At 39.9% G+C, this 21,499-nt stretch overlaps 1 long non-coding RNA gene across 1 annotated transcript; it reads left to right on the top strand.

The window, feature by feature from the left end:
• LOC146327321 (uncharacterized) lies at positions 1–1,140 on the top strand. The gene is made up of 2 exons (XR_014770633.1): positions 1–89; positions 154–1,140. It is a non-coding gene; the product is annotated as an uncharacterized LOC146327321 (long non-coding RNA).
• Positions 1,141–21,499: the final 20,359 nt, after the last annotated feature.

Raw genomic sequence — 21,499 nt, 5'->3', positions numbered from 1 at the left:
ACCATGTGTCAAAAGGGGGGACGCCATAACTTAACACAGGTTCACCATGATTTGTCAATCATGTATGGTTTGTGGAACACACTACGCAGGTAAAACCAAAACAATCACACACGCCGCTCAACCACCACCAGACAGACCATTCACACTACGCAGGTAAAACCAAAACAATCACACACGCCACTCAACCACCACCAGACAGACCATTCAAACATTTGGTGATGGATTTCATAGAACTGCAATAACCCAAATCCGTGAATTTCTTGCTATTGACCTCAGACGACATTGTGCATACCACCCTGCCAGTGGAGGTGCTGTCGAATGAGAAAATGGCACTCTGAAATCAAAATCGGCTTTGTTCCCCTTGAAATTCTTTTTTGACAGACCTCCATCCCTAGGAGTGGAGCCTGTAACCAGGCCACTCCCCTCCACTGGCCTATGTGAGGATGACATGTTACAATATTGCAAAAAACTTATTTTCCACTCTCTCTCAAATCTCTCAGCAGGTGAAATCAGCCCTTCCACCACCAGCTTCCACATCAATCCATGATTTCCAACCTGGCGACTGGGTGGTGATAAAGGACCTAAGAAGGAAACACTGGCACCCAAAACGCTGGCGAGGTCCATTCCAGGTGCTCCTGACAACACATACCACTGTGAAGATCGCTGAGAGGACAACATGGAGTCACACCAACCACTGCAGGAAGGTCCCTGAGCCAACGGAGGAACTCAGCTGTCGACGTGAGGACGGACAACGCGAGGACGGCATGAGGAATAACTCCATGAATTCAACAGACACCAAACAGACGTGCAGGACTGACAACACAAAAACCTTTTCCCACCAAACTACACCATGCACCACCCGATTCTGATCCCCATCATTACCCTAGCTCAGACTCCGAAATTTGTTGTTGATTTTTGTTGTTTTTTGTTTTTTGTTTTTTTTTCCTTTCTCTTTTTGTATAGTGATTAATGAATAATCAAAAGGGAGGAATTGTAATGGCAATTTCAAGTTCTTGTTTCTTGGTGCTGAAGCTGCTTGAGATTTCCCAACCTCCCACTGAGTGCACCAAGATACCAAGTCCTTTGTGTTTCAAATTATCATGTCTTGACCTCTTAACAATGGGAACATCTGGACACAAAGGCCTGCAGGATGCTCCTTATGTGAGACACACCCTAGGGAGTTGGTGCCGGTACCTGACGAAGGAGTGTGAAAACACCCCTGAGCAGGATGCCGACACCCGCGGCAGACAGAAGGGTGTGAAACACACCTTAGGGGGGCGTTCTTCAGGCATAAATGTTCAGGTCGGTAGAAAGACCCAGGCATAAATGTTCAGGTCGGTAGAAAGACCCAGAACATGGGGACATGTTCTGGGTCTTTCTACACTCTGACCGCTGGTGTGCTGATTGACCTTCTTTTGCAAAGGAAATAAAAACCTTGTCGGCCGGCAGAAGTCTCTATTTCATTATTCACCAGTAGGGCAAAATTTCCACAACAACATTAATTAATTATTTGAATAAGATGACATACAAGCATTTAAGGCTACACATAATTTATGCAGAGAATTAACAATTAGGCTAGGCTACATAATAATGCATTTAACATACCTGATAGCCTGCATGCGATTCATGAATGTCTGGGTGATTCCTGCGATGTAGACAGCATCGATGTTCCTCTTCCGGAGCTGATTATACAGCATGTCCACATGTGGCATGATCTTATGGAACAAGGCTAGGAAAAAACACAAAGCTTCATCTTCCAGCATTCTCACATAGCCTCCAGCCTCTCTCTTCGTAGGGCTATCAAACGCTTCACTGTTCCAGATGGTCTGAAAACACTTCACCAGATCATTATTGTGCTCATAGACTGTGTTGACTGCACCACTGTTGAAGTTCCAACGTGTTGACGATGCACTTGGAAGTCGGTGCGCCACCATCTCATCTAGCACTGCAGTTCTCTTGCTCGCTTTTGAGAAAAAAGAAGCAAATCCCCCCATGTCAGTAAAAAAGTGAATGATCTGAGGGATGTGGGAAGTTGCCTGCTGCATTACCAGCTTTAACTGATGGGCATGACAGTGAATGTAGTGAGCGTTTGCATAGATGTCCTGTACCTTTCGCTGCACTCCTCCAGTGGCACCCCTCATTACCGCAGCCCAGGGGTCGCGTTAACCGAATATTTTCCGTCATTGACCGTTTTTTTAAAACGGTGACAGAAAAATCTGAAGGTCATCTGTCATTTTGACAGGTTGCAATTCACACCCCTGACCACTTGATGGCGAGTGAGCATATTAATTAGCTATTAGGTTCGTTCGAGATGAACTGTGCCTCGCCTGGAGAGTAGACGAGATCAGGCAGCCGCAGCAGGAGGTGGAGACAAAAAGCTGCAGTCAAGTCGGACAGTGTTCAGTAGACTTACGAGAGAGTAAAGGAAGAGACACGAACATCCTGTTAGATCACCTGTAGGTTACCTGTAGTCTGCAGATCATGCTCATAGCTGAAGAAATAAAGTGCGTTCTTGATCGCTGATTGAAGTAAAAATAGAAGAGATCCTCCTTTTGACGCATGTAACATCTGTTCTTTTATCTGCCTTGTAAAGCACTAAAATGTTCTTTTGATAAATCATATATATAACCTTTATTATTATCAGACACAAAATATCTGCTTGCTGACAGATTAAAACTTCATTGCACAACAGAAGACTGATATGTCCAGCATTAAATATTACAATTACACAGAAAATTTGTATTTTATACAACACGTGGTGTTTGTTGTCAAAATTAAGAGCCAATCAGAGCCTGTCAGCTTGTCAATCAGGTGACAGCCAGGCGTTAACAGTCGGTGGAGGGCAGCTGCGGCATCTGTCTCTACAAACTGTGGCCGCCTCGATCTCGTGAGGTTATCGTTGCCCACATGTGCATGACGTCAGAGCAAGTCGGGATCAAGTCGGACACAAATCTAACCGGCATGCACTATGCGGCGATCACCGCTGATCAATTCTGCGCAGGCCTGGATCATCTCAAACGCACCTAGTGTCACGGCAGTTGAGTGTCAGCAGCTTAAGTTTCTTCAAAAAGCCCAGTAGTGGTGTTGATAAAAGAGGTACGGTGTGGATTCTCTGTTCAGCTTGTTCGGACTGAATATTAATTAAAAATGACTGAAAAGTAAATGCTATTGAATATGTAATTATTATCATTTTAAAAATTAAAGTGACGGGTAAAAATAGATTATGACGGGATTTTTATGAGCCTGTCAGTCAAAATGACAGACAATGAAAAAGTCTAGCGCAACCTCTGCCGCAGCCCCATCATATGCCTGGGCCATCAACTTTTTTTCTTGTCCCTCGGGAAGGATACTGTGCAGCCTCTCCAATAAGGCACTGGCTATTGAATCCGCACAGCTGTTGGGTAGCTTGATGATTTCATAGAACCGCTCCTGTATATTGTTGCGTCCATCAATGTACCTTAGTACCAGTACTAGCTGACAGTGTGTGGAAATGTCGGTAGTTTCATCAGCCTGGATTGCTAAAAACTCAGCTGTCTTTACTTCATCTATGATCTGTTCTCTCAGAATTGCCAGCATACAGTCCAGGAGCTTGTTCTGAACTGTCTTCGAGGTGCCTTTAAATACGGTCGCATTTTCAAGGTGCTCCCTCAAGTCCCAATCAATGGATGCCATTAAGTTGACTAAACCTCTGAATATCCCGGTGTTGTCTGAGGAATCCCTTTCATCATGTCCCCGCATTGCTAATTCAAAAGCACCACAAAATTTTACATTTATTTTGGATAAAATATTACAGTTTTTATCTACCTCTTCATTGTGCCTTCTTACAGCAATGCGGTCCCCATCATCTAGCTGCGTTGCTATGCTAATCTTTCCGAGCACAGCTAGCTTTATGCAGGTTTCCATGTGAATTTTGGACCTCTCATGCTTCTTGATCCATTCAGAGAGGTGCTTTAAGTCAGTTAGTCCAGTCTTTGTCCAAGTTGAATCACATTTGTCACTTCTGAAGAGGATACAGGGGAAACAGAAAAGTGCATTGGCTGCTCCACAACCTGCCAGCCACATCTTACGGTTCAACCAGCTCAGATAAAAACTCTGTTTGTACAATTTATCTTTCTCCTTGGTTTGCTGGGAAATGTTCATTTCAGGTTTGTCGGGTCCGAGCTCCTTAACGAGAAGTTTTTCCTCCGTCGTCCGTCTCGCAAAAGGGTACATTAATAATTTCACCGAATTTGGTGGAAGCTGTGCTTGAACTCCAGTTGTCACTGCCATCGCCATCGCCATCGCCATCATCTCTCTTCCTTGTCACCATAGTTTTTATTCTCCCACTGTAGGACAGAGTCTGGGAGTCGCACTACAAAAAAAAACCTATCACTGGCTCCTCACGTAGCTCTAGCAATCATAAACCTTCACACATTTTACGTAGCAGTTGGGGCTACATTTCCAGCGCCCCACCGGCAGTAAATTTGGTGACATTGATAGGCCAATTATTAATAATTTTTCCCTAGCAACCATAACCGGATTTGCTACTTAGCTGCAGGTCAGGGGCACTTTGCCGAGCACCCCGTGAGAGAATGATACACTGTAGGTCAGTCTAATCAGAGGCATGCAACTAATTGTGATCACACCAAAATCTAATTAAAGGCCCTGTCAACCATAATATCCACTCAAAAAAAAAAAAAAAAAAAAGTGGCTGTTGACGGTATTACACTAGTCTTTATCACTTGATTAAAGGCAGGTGTAATCATTCCCACAAAACAAAACAAAAAATCAGGTATGAAATTCAAAACAAAGTTTGAGCTCATTAAATCTGTCACCAGGAAGTGCATGATTACTCAAGCTCAGTGTGAAAAAGACACATTTGAAACATTTGGATGAAGAAGGTCACAAAGCTAGCTCGTCAAAACTGCAGTTTGTCCAACAACAAGTGACATTTTTGGGTCATGTGATGACATGTGAGGGCAAATCCCTCTCCCAAAAAAGAGTAAAAGCATTTTAAAACATTTTCAAACTAAATCATAAAGAAACACGTTATGCCTTTTGTGTTCCTGTTGCAGGCCCTTCATTCCCACTGGTGTTTTCACTGGTGTCCTCAAGGCCCCCCTGAGTGCAATCGCACCTGGGTGAGGCCTAGAAGCACATAGTAAAGTGACATGGACTGCTGATGCAGGGTAAACATTTGTTGACTTAAAACTTGTCCTTCGGAAGACTCTGACGACTCCAACTCTTGGGTTACCAGATCCAAACCGACCTTTCGCTCAGACTGTAGACAAAGAGTGTTGAGTGTTACTCCAGGACCACGGAGACAGACAGAGACCTGTAGCCTACTTTTCAGCTAAACTACAGGAATTCCTACTTTTAAAGGTGACTGTAAACTAATTCTGCTCTCGTATGTCTCCGCCAGTCCCACCAATCTTACGTTGTTTCTTTTGCAATGATTCTCCAGGATTTGCACACGGTCCCATAGCATATCCACCTTTTTCCCCATGGTACCGGTGTTTGTCACAAGGCCATCAGTCGTGTCCTCCAGCTGGGAGATTCGCTCCTCCGCCTCCTCCACTCGTACCTGTAGCCCGCTGACAGAGTTTTTCAGCTCGGTGGTGGTTTCTTTGATGGTCACTACATCAGCAGCTACTTCCGTCAGTTTAGTACTCAGTTTGGTTATTTCAGCAAAGATTTTTTCCATACTTATTTTCTGTTCTGCAGCTTCGTCGGGAGACTTGTCCTCATTAGCAGCTAGCTTGTTCCGAGTAGCTATGTGGCCCATATCCTTAAAATATTTCGACGTTGTCGCCATTTCTCACCGCCAAAAATGTAGTCAAAGTACTAAGAACTTTTCTGGGATAAAGTCTATCAATATTTAGCTCAAGGTAGGCAGATAAATATGGATTAAACAATTAAATTAGTTGCGAGTGGTCTGAGCCATCCTACAGTGCTGCCATCCTGCTCAGCGTACCCACATGACTCCTCATTTTCATTTAGTTCTAGGGATAACCTAATCAGCATTTCTGTAAATGTGCCAGTGTTAGACAGACAGTTAGCTGGCTAAATTTCAACTGCAGGTGAGAAGTTTTGAAACCTATGAAGTGTATTTTTTGGCCACTTGGGCTGTGTTGATTATATATATGACAGCCACCCCAAACTAGAGCTGTAACATGTAATTGGTTAATAGATAATGTGAATGATAATAATTGTAACTAATAATTGTGACTAAAAGTATACAAGAATCTGACTGCGAAGAATAACAATGATTGTGAACAATAACACACAAGAATCTGTTTCTGAAATTGTATCAAACTGTCTTATAACTATGTTGCACCAATTCAAGTTCATGCACAGGTCAAGTAGACACATTGCAACAATTAGAACATAACAGGATATGGGGGCAATACAAAAGGTCACAAAAAGATCATAACTGAAATATCTGATCTAGACAGACACTTACGCAAAAGAGGAACTAGTACTTATAACTTCCACATAGACAGGCCCCCACCATGCATGCACCCACATAGTCTGATAATTTTCAAGGAAAACACCTACACACATAAGATGCATGCGTTGATCACGCAACACATAGGCCAATGAGACACTCCAAAACAAATAAACAACCTATCAGAAGATGACACAACTCTAAAGAGAAGAGTACAAAAGATACAGGATCCCTAGACACGAGTCAGATCTCTCTCGGTACTCGTACTTGACCTGTGCTGAACTGATCTCCACGCTCTGCAGACCGTGAATAAATGCTGTTGCTTCAATCCTCGATTCTCTGACTGTTTTCTTCACCACATCAACGGACTCGGTGAGGCAACCAGTAGCAGTTCCCTGCCTCAACAATAATTAATCAACTATCAAATTAATCACCAATAATTCTGATAATTGATTAATCACTTTGAGTAATTTTTTAAAGAAAAAAGTCTCAATAGTCTGTTTTTAGTGTGAATATATTCAAATGTGAATATTTTCTGTTTTTTTTAGTCCTCTGTGACAGTAAACTGAATATATCTAGTTTGTGGACAAAAGAAGACATTTGAGGACGTCATCTTGGGCTTCAAGAAACGCTGATCAAGTGATTTTCACACTTTTTTTTGACATTTTATAGTCCAACCAACTGATTGATTAATCAATACATTAATTCTGAAATAATAAATTATGAAATATTAAAAATAATTGTTAGTAGCAGCACCACCCCAAACAAATCAAATAAATGTCATTAGTCCAGTAGTGGCACACTTAAAAGTTATCTTACCTTCTCTGCAATCAAGAGCACTAAACAGTAGAATGAAAACAGATCTATCGGACTTGTGTATACAGCATTTTTATGACAATCAACCATAATCAAAATTCTTTGCTCACCTTAGTTTCCATTGTTTTCACTGGATGCGATTAGCGCATTGTCTTTCTGAGCCACAGCCAGATCTTGGGGTGAATCACTGGGACTCTGGTTCACTACCAGCCTATAAGGATCTGTCACTGCAGAAGGTGATGTGGTGATCAACCTCACCAGATTGTTGATGCATCCCAAAAAGACTGACCAACACTTTTAAATTCACTTAGAGCTGCAAATTAGAGCTGCAAACCACGGCTGCAGACTCAAGAATGACTCGACGACACAATTTTAGAATTCAAGATCTAAACAAGATTAGTGGATTCTGAAAAGGAATAGTGAACTTTAGTGGCTCACTCAGTTACAGCATGGTCTGCGACATGAATATGTTGTTGTCCATGCTGACAACTGTTTAGCTCATCTTGTTCAGATTGCTAATGTAGTCTACAGGCTTTCAGTACACACTGTATTTGAACTTGTTTATGTAATAAATTTGCATTGAACCATTGTAAAAAAGATATGTAGTGTTCATAAGCTGTTATTTGACAATTTAAAAGATCTTGTTTTTAAAGGTACACTTGTAGTTTTGGGAAAGAATTTTGAATCAAAAAAGAATATTCACGGATACATACATGACTGACTGAATTAATAATTAATTACAGAATAAACAAATTGTCCTCAAAGAGCATCATTTTCATATTGTTTCTTTTCTTTGCAGGGACCCAACTTTCTGGCTTCAGACAGTGTTTTAGGGACCTCATTTCCCTCTTAGGATCCCTTATTTATTCAGTTATGAAAATATATCAATATTTGCGTTTGTATTATTACTTTTCTGAGTTTGAATTTCTTTTCCAAAACTGCATAATGCGCCTTTATAGTTGCTAGGTTTACACTAAATGGTCAGAAGTATGCCACACAGTACCTTCATAACTGTTAAAAGGATGGTTCCTGTTATTCGAAGTGTGTTTGTATAGGGTACTTATCCATAGTCAGTGTATTGCCCACAGTAGATGTTAGTTGCCTGCTTCTGGTTTGGAGAAGCAGCAGGAGTACTGATGTAGATGAGCTAAACAGTATACTGCTTTAGACAGGGTTAGCAGCAAAATATTTTAACCACTTGAAAGTGTTCTTCCCAACAAAAAAGTATTTAACTTTATGCAATATTTCAAATATTTTCACTGCTTTACCTTCCTGTCAGCCAGCCTTTTCAACAGGATCTCACCTTTATACAAGCCAAATATCATATCTCCAAAGCCACTCGAGTCTTAGCAGAAGCACTACTTACTTAATACATGGTTGGTTTGGAGAGCGCGATATTTGGCTTATATAACAGCAGTATACCATGAGAAAAGGCTGCCTGGTAGAAAGGTGAAGCTGAGAAAATATTCAAAATATAATGTACATTTAAACTGATACAAATTTTTGTAAGTGGTTAAAATATGTTATATGTTGTTGCTGACCCTTTCCTCAACAGTGCATTGCTACGCTTCTGTGCTGGTACGCGTCTTTGCTTCTACAAAATTGGAGGCGTGTCAACATCCATCGACTGCAGGTAAGTCAGTGTCTCATACAACCTAGGTTCTGTATAAACACCTGAAAAATGTTAGAAATTAGTTTTAATACAAATATGAAATATTGTAGTTAAAGATATAGTTTTTGCACACTTTCCTGATATTGATAGTTACATGACGTTGATAGATACTTTATTTTAAACCAGATTTCCAGAGGCTTTGAGTTGCTACACGGTTTACAGATGGCCAAATGTGTTTCTCTGCAATTATAATGTTCTTTTAGGATAAAAAAAGAAATAAAAAATTACTGAAACTGACTGCCTCACTTTTTTGAGTACATTTCTCAGCACTCTTCCTTTATACATAAATAATATTGTATGACACAGAAAAACATCTTCTTTTTTAAGTTTTAAGTTAGTGTTTTTGAGTTACGGACAGTTAAGAGGGCTTACTGAACATGAAAGGATGGGTTTTCATTAGGCCTGTCACAGTACGTAACAGCCAATGAAATACAAGTAATTTTTCCAACAACCAATGAAAGCACAGATGTGTTTTTTTTGACAGCCAATCAGAATATAGGGAGATTTTACAACAGCCAATCACAATACAGGGGGATTTTCCAGCAACCAATCAGAATAAAGAGGTATTTCTCAACAGCCAATCACATTACAGTGGGATTTTCCAACAGCCAATCACAATAAAGGGGGATTTTCCAGCAACCAATCGGAATAAAGAGGTATTTCTGAACAGCCAATCACATTACAGTGGGATTTTATAACAGCCAATCACAATACAGGGGGATTTTCCAGCAACCAATCAGAATAAAGAGGTATTTCTCAACAGCCAATCACATTACAGTGGGATTTTCCAACAGCCACTTACAATACAGGGGGATTTTACTAGACTTGCACCGATTAATCGGCAATGCTCGGAATCGGGCCGGTTTTCACGTGACTGGCCTTGACCGGTGACCGGCTGGTCAGCGTCACAAATCCGGTTCTGTGCCCGTCATTGTTACACACATGTTCTGCACGATGGTCACGTCATGCGCGCAGCAGACAAACTGACCGTGACGTCAACACAGCGCTGATAACAGCTACACACTCTGACACGTCTGCTTGAAGATGGTGTCAGCGACAGATTCCAAGAACAGGATAAAGAGAAGACAGACAGTCTACAACGAGACAGAGCAGCTGACAATGTCGCAAAACAGCCGTAAACGCTCTCGCACTTCAGGCTAATGCTAGCAAGCTAGCAGCAGACTGCTGTTCACAGAGGGACAGTTAAAATCTCACCTCCTGTTCTGGCTGAAGAATAAACAACCTGTGTTGATGTGTCTCCTCAAACATTTTCTCATCCAGACTCGTTTAACTTCTGTGTTTGTTTTTGTCACGGCAAAGTTTTACTTCAAACTGTTGCACCGCATTAGTCTCCGGTTTGTTTACATCCGCTTCCACAAAAGATCACGTGAAATCGCGTACCATGAAATCCCGCGAGATGATCTCGCGAGATCACATTCACCCAATTCAGAATCTTAATATAAAATTATAATAAGGCCTGGTTGTAATCTGGATGATTTTGGAGAAAGTATTAAATGAATATTTAATAGTCAGTGTCTTATTATGAACATATTTACAAGAAAAGTTGCAAAAATGTTTGTGAATGCTGTCAATCACAGTTCTTAGAAAGACTGAAAATCGGAACCGGCCAAAATCGGAATCGGTAGGTCAGGCCCCTCAAAAATCGGAAATCGGAATCGGCTAAGAAAGTTGAAATCGGTGCAAGTCTAGATTTTACAACATCCAATCACAGCACAGTTGTTTTTCATGACAGCCAGTCACAATACGGAGTCATTTTCAAACAACCAATCAGAATGCAGGGTTGTTTTGCAACGGCCAATCAGAATATAGAGATACTTTACAACAGCCAGTCACAATACAGGGGGATTTTCCAGCAACCAATCAGAATAAAGAGGTAATTCTCAACAGCCAATCACATTACAGTGGGATTTTCCAACAGCCAATCAGAATACAGGGGGATTTTCCGATAGCCAATCAGAATACAGGGGGATTTTACAACAGCCAATCAGAATAAAGGGGGGTTTTACAACAGCCAATCACAATGCAGGGGGATTTAACAACAGCCAATCACAGCACAGATGTTTTTCATGACAGCCAGTCACAATACAGAGTCATTTTCAAACAACCAATCAGAATGCAGGGTTGTTTTGCAACGGCCAATCAGAATATAGGGAGATTTTACAACAGCCAATCACAACACAGGGGGATTTTCCAGCAACCAATCAGAATAAAGAGGTATTTCTCAACAGCCAATCACATTACAGTGGGATTTTCCAACAGCCAATGAGAAAACAGGGGGATTTTACAACAGCCAATCACAAAACAGGGTGATTTTCAAACAGCCAATCAGAATACAGGGGAATTTTACAACAGCCAATCACAATGCAGTGGGATTTTACAACAGCCAATCACAGCAAAGGGTGATTTTCCAACAGCCAATCAGAATGCAGGGGGATTTTACAACATCCAATCACAGCACAGATGTTTTTCATGACAGCCAGTGACAATATGGGGTCATTTTTTTAAACAACCAATCACAATGCAGGGGTTTTTTTCAACAGCCAATCAGAATATAGGGGCATTTTACAACAGCCAGTTACAATACAGGGGGATTTTCCAACAGCCAATTAGAATACAGGGGGATTTTCCAGCAACCAATCAGAATAAAGAGGTACTTCTCAACAGCTAATCACATTAAAGTGGGATTTTCCAACAGCCAATTACAATGCAGGGGGATTTTACAACAGCCAATCACAATGCAGGGGGATTTTACAACAACCAATCACAGTGCAGTGGGATTTTCCAACAGCCAATCACAATGCAGGGGGATTTTACAACAACCAATCACATTACAGTGGGATTTTCAAACAGCCAATCAGAATGCAGGGGGATTTTGCAACAGCCAATCAGAATACAGAGGGACTTTCAAACAGCCAATCAGAATACAGGGGGATTTTCCAGTTACCAATCAGAATAAAGAGGTATTTCTCAACAGCCAATCACATTACAGAGTGATTTTCCAACAGCCAATCAGAATGCAGGGGGTTTTTCCAATAGCCAATCAGAATACAGGAGGATTTTACAACAGCCAATCACAAAACAGGGTGATTTTCAAACAGCCAATCAGAATACAGGGGAATTTTACAACACCCAATCACAATGCAGTGGGATTTTCCAACAGCCAATCACAGCACAGGAGGATTTTCCAACAGCCAATCAGAATACAGGGGAATTTTACAACAGCCAATCACAATGCAGGTGGATTTTAAAACAGCCAATCACAGCACGGATGTTTTTCATGACAGCCAATCACAATACAGGGTTATTTTCAAACAACCAATCAGAATATAGGGGGATTTTCTAGCAACCAATCAGAATAAAGAGGTATTTCTCAACAGCCAATCACATTACAGTGGGATTATACAACAGCCAATCACAATACAGGGGGAATTTCCAGTAACCAATCAGAATAAAGAGGTACTTCTCAACAGCCAATCACATTACAGTGGGATTTTACAACAGCCAATCACAATACAGGGGGAATTTCCAGTAACCAATCAGAATAAAGAGGTACTTCTCAACAGTCAATCACATTACAGTGGGATTTTACAACAGCCAATCACAATACAGGGGGATTTTCCAGCAACCAATCAGAATAAAGAGGTATTTCTCAACAGCCAATCACATTACAGTGGGATTTTACAACACCCAATCACAATACAGGGTGATTTTACGATAGCCAATCACAGCACAGATGTTTTTCACGACAGCCAATCACAATACGGGGTCATTTTCAAACAACCAATCAGAATGCAGGGGTTTTTGCAACGGCCAATCAGAATATAGGGGCATTTTACAACAGCCAGTTACAATACAGGGGGATTTTCCAACAGCCAATTAGAATACAGGGGGATTTTCCAGCAACCAATCAGAATAAAGAGGTACTTCTCAACAGCTAATCACATTAAAGTGGGATTTTCCAACAGCCAATTACAATACAGGGGGATTTTACAACAGCCAATCACAATACGGGGTCATTTTCAAACAACCAATCAGAATGCAGGGGTTTTTGCAACGGCCAATCAGAATACAGGGGGATTTTGCAACAGCCAATCACAATACAGGGGATTTTCCAACAACCAATCAGAATGAAGAGGTACTTCTCAACAGCCAAAAACATTACAGGGGGATTTTACAACAGCCAATCAGAATACAGGGTGATTTTACAATAGCCAATCACAGCACAGATGTTTTTCATGACATCCAATCACAATACAAGGTCATTTTCAAACAGCCAATCTGAATAAAGGGGGATTTTGCAACAGCTAATCACAGCACAGATGTTCTTCATGACAGCCAATCACAACAGAGGGGTATTTTCAAACAAACACTCACAACACAGGGAGATTTTACAATATATACAATTTTACAATATATGATTATCAAAGTTCATAGATTGTTTAATGTGTATGTTATTTAGGAGGTGTGTCAAAAAGTAACAGGACTTAGTTTGCTGTGTGAGCTATGAGTCGGGTAGGGATTAGCGGGTTGTGTCAGTTTGTGACAGATTTTTCCTCAGCCGGACCAGAAACTTCAGGTTGGTCCATTGCTCGGTGCCCATCACTTGACGGCCTGAAATTAAAGAAAAAAGGTCATATATTTGTATACAATATAATTGATATGAGTATGCAGTTATCAGTATGACTATTTCTATTATTGTATATGATGGGATATTAGAATGTCAGTATCAATATATAAAAATGCACAGTAACAAAAATCAAGTAGGGCAAGAACATCCTCTGAATTAAAATTGAATTCAAATATAAAAAATAATTCAGAGGATTATCTTCTGCCTCCTCAAACCTAATGTAACCCAGTGTGGGGGCTGGATTTGTTTTAAGAGTGGCAGTGTGAAAATATTTTAAATGTATGGCAAACAGGTTCTGGTAAGGATGGAATGTAAGGTTTATGCCACAGGTATCCTAAATTAACAGCATTGGGAAATACCCAAATCATTTTTTTATGTTTCTGTAATGGTTAATACACCAGTATGTAGAGGGAATTTAACCGAAATATTTCTAATGCTAAAATGTAATTATTATTGTTATCCATGAATTTTCAAATTTACTGTTTACAAAAAAACCCCAGAAAACATAGTAAAGCACATTATTATTTCTTGATTAAGATGTCAAATTATAGTTATTTACTTGCATTCCTGAACAGAAAAAAATGTTTTAGTGGTTGAATGCTATGCTTGATTAATTTCTGACTTCTCAGAGAAGCCCAGTGAGCCAGCTCAAATTTGGGTACAAAAAGGTGAATTCAGTTTGAAATTCCTCATTCCTGTTCACAATGGTAAAACGTCGAGAGTGCAGTGAAAATCAAAGAGTACACATTAAAACACTTCATGATGCTGGATGATCTCTGAGACAAATAGGGAAAGACATGGAGTCAATTGCTTCTGTGCTCAAAAAGTTACATTCAGTCACCCAAAAATGTATCTGTTTCACAAATGAATCACCATAGTTCACTTTCATGTAATTTATGTTTGGAGCAGACAAATCCACATTATCCTGTTTATTTATTTATTTATTTTTTTGGTTTGATTTTTGCTGTTACAAATACCCATTTTTGGTAAACTGAAGAATAACGACACAAAAACAAAAAACACAACAAAAAATTAGAAGATAGTTGTGTCCTCAACTTATTTCCACGATTCAATACAAAAGTATCAGAACTGATCAATATTAGTATGCTCAAAATAATATAATTGATTTCAATGCATTGCTGTTTCTTATTAAATTCTCTCACCCCTTTTTTTTCTTTTTCTCACAAGATAATCAAAATTAATTAGTACAGAGGAATTCTCTACTCTTCTACGCATGCTTTTTGGAGTCTTACTTCACACAATATAATTATTACCCAGTAATGATTTTTCCATACACTATTGTGGATTTAGTAAACACTGAGTCTTACTTTGCACAATACGACAATTAACCAGTGATTATTTTTCCCATACAGTATTGTGGTCTTAGTAAACTCTTTTAAGTTGGACTCGTCAGTGCACCTCCAGGTTTCTACTAAACCTTGGTTAAAAACTGTTGGGACTCTTTCCCATCTCAACTCTTATATCTTGACATCTTTAGTAACCTGATTTTTCCCCGTTTTTTATTTTTCTAAAAATCAATTAAATAAATTTTCAGATTCTCACCAATCAGAATTGTTGAATCGCAGCGCTGAGTGAGTCTGGTCTCGGGTCTAAGGCCCTCCTTCTCACCCGTCTTTGTGGGGAGGTTGAGGTTGAAGGGAATATCTCCTCAGGGTGTGCACTACCACCGTCGACCCTGAGTCCAGAAACCCTCACACAAGTGATCCCACTTCTGACACCAAATTGTAAATTGAAAATCTGAAAATTAAGACCATGACCCCATGACCAAGATTGTCTTTCTGGTGTTTTAATCGAGCTTTGCAAAGGATCAGTACACAGTCACACTCAAAGTGTAAAAGGAACTGATAATCAAGTCAAGAATGTAAATCTGTCTTACAGGGTTAGGGAAGAAGGAGGTTGGGTCAGGATGGACCTGAACTGCTTATCGGGAGAGTCGGGATGTGATTGTGTTATCAGAAGTTGTTCTTCCAAAGGGAAAACAGCTGTGTGTTCAAGGACCAGTAACCAGTTAGTGCCTGACAGAACATCAGAAATAACTAAGAGGAACAACAGTGACCAGTTTGGTGAATAATTTTCCCACCACAGTGATTACACAGCGTTGGGTAATTTCTCTATCATCCCTGGACACATCAAGACCATAAATACTGGGCAACAGGTCCCACTCGTTACAACACAGACATTCTTCCTCTGTGGGCATAGAGTCACAGCATTCACAGAAGCACAACCAGTCTTCACAGATTCACAGACATGCAGCAGCTGCTTCACCCTCATCTGCCCGTTGCCCCTCTCTCTCTATCCTCATCCGCTCTTTGTTTGTAGGAACTCAAACTCCTCATCCGTATACTCGGGCTTAAATAAGTACTGGCAGCCACTGAAATCAAAGGTCTCATCTACATTCTCCAAATCAGGTAAATATTTAGCCATGACACTTCAATCGGCCTAGTAAACTCTCACCTGTACTATGGGACAACCAACTGACTTTTACAAGTCATGGCTCCTCTGTTTTCTTCCAGTAACAAGCAAAGATCCCGTGAGATTTTGTCACACACAGCCCGGAGCAAGTGAAGGGTAAGACAGACGCTTCGCATGCTGTGGACAGAGATAAAACTGGCAATCTGAGCGGGTCTGTGGTGAAAAAAAGCACTTTCAATGCAAGAACTTGTATGGGACACATTTGTCCAATGTATACTGTTGTACTTATTTCGCAGCTGCCAGCTGCATCTGCCTTCCTCAATACTGGACCAATTTCAAAACGAGCTGTCTCAATCAAGGCCAAGGTTGAAAATTTCCAAAGTTGTCCTTTAATACTCACTCATAATTACACCATGTCTTGATGGAGACTACATTCTATGAAATTTTCTGACCATTCTATGGCCATTATCACTAAAGGCTAAAACACACCAGGCCACGCTGCATCACTCTCGTCCAAGACAGTGTGCTTGGAATATATCTCGACCTCAGCATCTCTGACCCCCCATCTTTGCCCTCAAGCTAGCGTGTTGTGAGACTGAGCTCCTGTCTGTGCAGGAGAGCAGAGGCAGTGGTCTGAAGAAGTGTCTGTGTGTTAAAGTGATAGTTCACCCAAAAATGAAATTCCACTCATGCCATTTACACCATGTTTTAAGCCTAAACAGGGCTGTACAGTGCGACAATTTTCATCGCATTTGCTACTAAAAATCATTCTGTGCGAAGAGAAATACGTGTCCACTCGCACAAGTGTGAAGGAGTTGCGCTGGTATCATGTCTAAAAAAAAATAGTAGGGAAAACAAGGCTATAGGCCACATACGGCCCGCGAGATAATTTCACGTGTCTGTTACGAATGGCCCATCGGTAGATAGCACTCCCACCACTCATACTACAAGTCCCACAATGCACTGCGTCAGCTGCCGCGCAACTCGAGAAATAAATCAGCTCGCAGTCGTGAAGACGCGAGCTTCTGTCAAACGACAATGTAAACAGGTTTGTCTGTTTAGGCAACTGACTCAGTGCAAAGAAACACAAGTATATGAGGAGGGAGATGAACTGCAGCTCCACCTGAAACCAGGTAAAAATAAGACTGACCCACAGCAGAGAGAGAGAGAGAGAGAGAGAGAGTCAATATGGACAGATGTGTCGACTTGATATAAAAAACTTTTTATGATCATGAATCATAATATTAATGTACACTTATGTGGTGCGTGATTTTTCTTTACTCCAAGTCTGATCTGTCTACTTTTAAATACTTAATTGCTGCGTTATTGTAAGTCATGATGAAGAGTCCAGAATCTGTGTCTCCTCTTCATCTCCTCAGTGTGTGTCAGTGTGCAGTTTAACCTTTTCCTAAAATACTGCTGGTTCTGTGGTGTTACATTTTAAATCTGAAGCCTGCAGTGCACCATAGAAGCTACAGTTGACTTTTCTGTTGAAGTTCTCAGTGCGTTTTGGCCTTAATGTTAAATTGAGCAGGTCAATATGTTCATCTGTACCTGATGGGCTGATGGGTTTGTAATATTATTATATGAGCATATTTTTATGCCAAATGCAGTGCCATTGAGGGTTTGCATGATTAAAGTGTGCGATATCTTGTGTGCAGACAAAAAGCAAGCATTTTCAAATGTAACCCCCACCTGGATATGTGAGCTGAAATATTCTGAGCTGAAATATTCTCGTTTTCTTTTGTTATTGTTGAAAAAAAAAAAAAATTTAAATCTTATTTATTTTATTGAGGAAAAAGTTGTTGCAGTCTGGCTGTTCAAATTCATATTTCTGAATAAAACATAGTCAGTTTTAGACAGTTTAATAAATGTTAATCCTGTTTGGCCCGCGACTTAGACTGTGTTTTAAATTTTGGCCCTTTCTGTGTTTGAGTTTGACACCCCTGCTATAGGCTGTCTCTTGTCCTATACGTCAGTTGTTGTAGCAATGCTTCACGGGAGTTGTAGTTCTAAGTGTGTACGGTCCTTCTCAATCCGAATACAAAAGAACTACATTTCCGGGTAAACAAACCAAAAAAGCACTGTTTTGTAAATATTGTGTGGCGGCAGGTGAACTGACGGCAGGGAATACGCCATACATCACAGGGAGTACAATCTTTAAACGTGACAACGTTTATAAACACAGTATTACAAAGCGACACATCGCCTGTAGAGATGCTCACCTCGCCTCAAGTTTTTTTGTAACATATTGTTCTGTTTTGAGTGTTCAATTTGAATGTTCAAGTACGTAAAATAAATAAGAATTGAAAGATCTGCTGCTGATTTCAAAATAATTTCAGCGGAAACGTGGGAAAAAAGTGGAAATAGTGTTACTGCAGTATTTTATCACTAAGAAATAACAAGATTTGTATGCATAGGCCTATGATGAGTAAATGGCAGATTTTAGTGTTGAACAGTAAAAATGACTAATTTTACTATTTTTCTCAAAGATGAAACCCTTACATTACAGAATGCATGATTATAATCAGCAACTTTGAGATAAAAAAGTGTGGTTTGAATGGGAGTTAATTGTCCTTAATGTCTAAATCTGATGCTACACAAAAAGTAATAATGCATCAAAGTCAATATTTTGGTTAATCCTTGACATAGCCAAGACTGATAAAAAAAAATGCCCCAGCCACCCAACATTTGTTGTATGGAAAATATCTAAATTTCTTTGCTTTTTTTCATAAATAATAACAGTGATATCGAGTAATCAAACAGGCATTTAAAGGGTTAAACTTCTCAAAATGATTGAATGTTTAGTTTTGGGGGCAGGACTGAAGTTGTTTGAGAGATTTATGCAGAAAAAAGTAGAAAAAATATGAATCTGCACTTTTTTTTAATGTAGTTTTTATGGAGGTGGACATTTTTGTAACAACCAATTAGGATGGAAATTAAGACGAAGCCAGGGGGTTAACATTGTTAGAATTTCTGATCAGTATCGAATTTAGCCAATAAACAAGTTAACTAACTGTCCAACTGTGTGTGCTACTAAATTTTTCTTTGTGCTATTAAAATTTTTAACTTGCTAGCACCAGTGCTACCACCTAAAAAAGTAAGTGTACAGCCCTGCTAAATGTCATCTGTAGCCTTTCAGGTCCAAATGCTCTGTAGTCATGGTAATGGGGTCCTTTGACGAGAGGGTCCTGCAAGGACAGATGGACCACGCTCATTCCAGCCCAGGTGCCCCACTCCCAAAGCAAAAAAGCTACGAAGATCTAGAGAGGGACAGCAGAGAGGAGGGAGGGAGGGGGATCGTGTGTGAAGTGCCGACTGATAGAAAACTTTTTTGATGATAAATCCTGATGGTACTGAACAGTTATCTGATTAAAATATCTGTCTGAAACAGACAGATGCTCAGCTACTCTATGAAATGTTTGTCACTTCACTGCATTATTCTGAAGCCTGCAGTGTGTTTTGGCCTTTGGGAAAAAAGTGTATAGTTTTTTTTAAGGCTGCCTCAAGGGTTAAAGGGATATTTTTCAAGTGTTTAAAGTGTAATTCAAATGTAACTTTATTAAATATTATATTAAATACATTAACCTAAATGACAAATATGCCCAGAAAGCCTCAGAGGCACTGCATTTGGCATGAAAATACATGCTCAAATAATTACATGACAAACCCAAGTCCATCAGGCACAGATGAGCATACTGACCTGCTCAATTTAACATTAAGGCCAAAACGCACTAAAAACTTCAATAGTTAAGTCAATTGAAGCTTCTAATAGCGCACTGCACTGTAGCGATACTAATTTCAAACAAGGTAAACTTCCAGCTCTCCTCACAGATCAACGATAAAGAAGGGCACTACTTAATGGTCAAAGGTTTAATTGACCACAAACAAGTGACATTATTGAATGTTTATAGACCACCAGGAAATAATAAACAGCTGATCAAAAAAGTTTTTAATCTTATATCTGGTGTGTAATATAGTGTCAGGTGTGTTGGTATGTGGGGGAGACTGGAATATCCAACTTTATCCCTCCATGGACAGGGACAAACAAAACAAAACAAAAAAATAATAAGACCTGAAGCAGTATACATCAAAAAAATTGCTTAAATAATTTGGTATGGTACATGTGTGGAGGGAGCTACACCCACTTGATAGATGCTTTACTTTTTTTTTTCTCATGCTCATTCTGTATATTCAAGAATTGATTATTTTTTTATGTTTAATTCAGATCACCACAGGATTACCAAATGTAACATTGGGGTAAGGGGCATCTCTGATCATGCAGGGGTATATTTAACACTGCATTTTGACAGCAAGCCCAAAGACACATTGTGGAGATTTAACACTAATCTTTTGAATGATCCTCAATGTCAGAAATACAAAAAGGGAGAATTTCAAGAATACATGACCCATAATGACAATGGCACAGTGTCTCCCAGTACACTGTGGGACGCTGCAAAAGCTGTTATAAGAGGTAAACTTATCATGTGGTCAGCTCAGAAGAAGAAGGAAAAAGAGAAACAAGGATTTGACTGAAAACTTAAAGTCTTTGGAGAATAAACACCCATTGGAATGGTATTAAACCTTTAGAGAGATTATAATACCAGTTCTTAAGGAATGTTTTAATTATGCTCTTCGAGGGGGGGAGACTCCATCGTCCTGGACACAAGCAGTAATTTTAGTAATTCCTTACACAGGTAAAGATAAGTCTAGTTCTTACAGACCCATATCTGTTTTAAATAAGGAGGAAAATATAATCCTGGATTTGACAGATACAGACCAAACTGGTTTTGTAAAAAACAGGCAGACCCAGGACAATGTGAGGCGGGCTTCCACCTCATTGAGTATATGAGAAACAGTGGATAGAGAATCTATTGCCGAGAAAGCTTTTGATTCTGTTCGATGGGAATATTTATACTTGGTTCTTAGACGATTTGGTTTTAACAGCCAGGTAGTTGGATGCCTGAAATCTTTACCTTCATTGCTCTCCCACAGCCAGAATTAAAATAAATGGGAATTTATCTAAAACAGCGTCTCTTGAGAGGGGATGTCGTCAGGGATGCCCCCTCAGCCCTACACTTTTCGCCCTCTTCATTGAGCCACTAGCACAGGAAATCGGAGAAGATAATGACGTAACAGGCATATTGATTGGAGATACACAACACAAGACCTGTCTGTACGCAGATGACATTCTTGTGACGCTTACCAACCCTAATGAAAGCTTGCCTAAATTACTATCTCTTCTTAAAGTATTTGGTTCATACTCCGGGTACAAATTGAACTTACAGAAAACCCAAACTTTTTACTATGAACCACAAGAAAAAGTTTACAGATTATGTCATTTTAAATGGAAGGGTGACATAATTAAATACCTGGGAGTACAAATACCTAGAGATCTAACTGCCATCTATGAACATAACTATACTCATATAACAGCGGATGTTAAGGCCGATTTAAATCGCTGGTCATTATTACCAATGAACACGTATAATCGAATAGATGT

This window comes from Lutjanus erythropterus, chromosome 5, assembly GCF_056507025.1.
Source record: "Lutjanus erythropterus isolate fLutEry1 chromosome 5, fLutEry1.hap2, whole genome shotgun sequence".
NCBI classification, from domain to species: Eukaryota; Metazoa; Chordata; class Actinopteri; order Lutjaniformes; family Lutjanidae; genus Lutjanus; species Lutjanus erythropterus.
The sequence above is the reverse complement of the archived record's forward strand: the minus strand, read 5'-3'. Positions and strand labels throughout refer to the sequence as shown.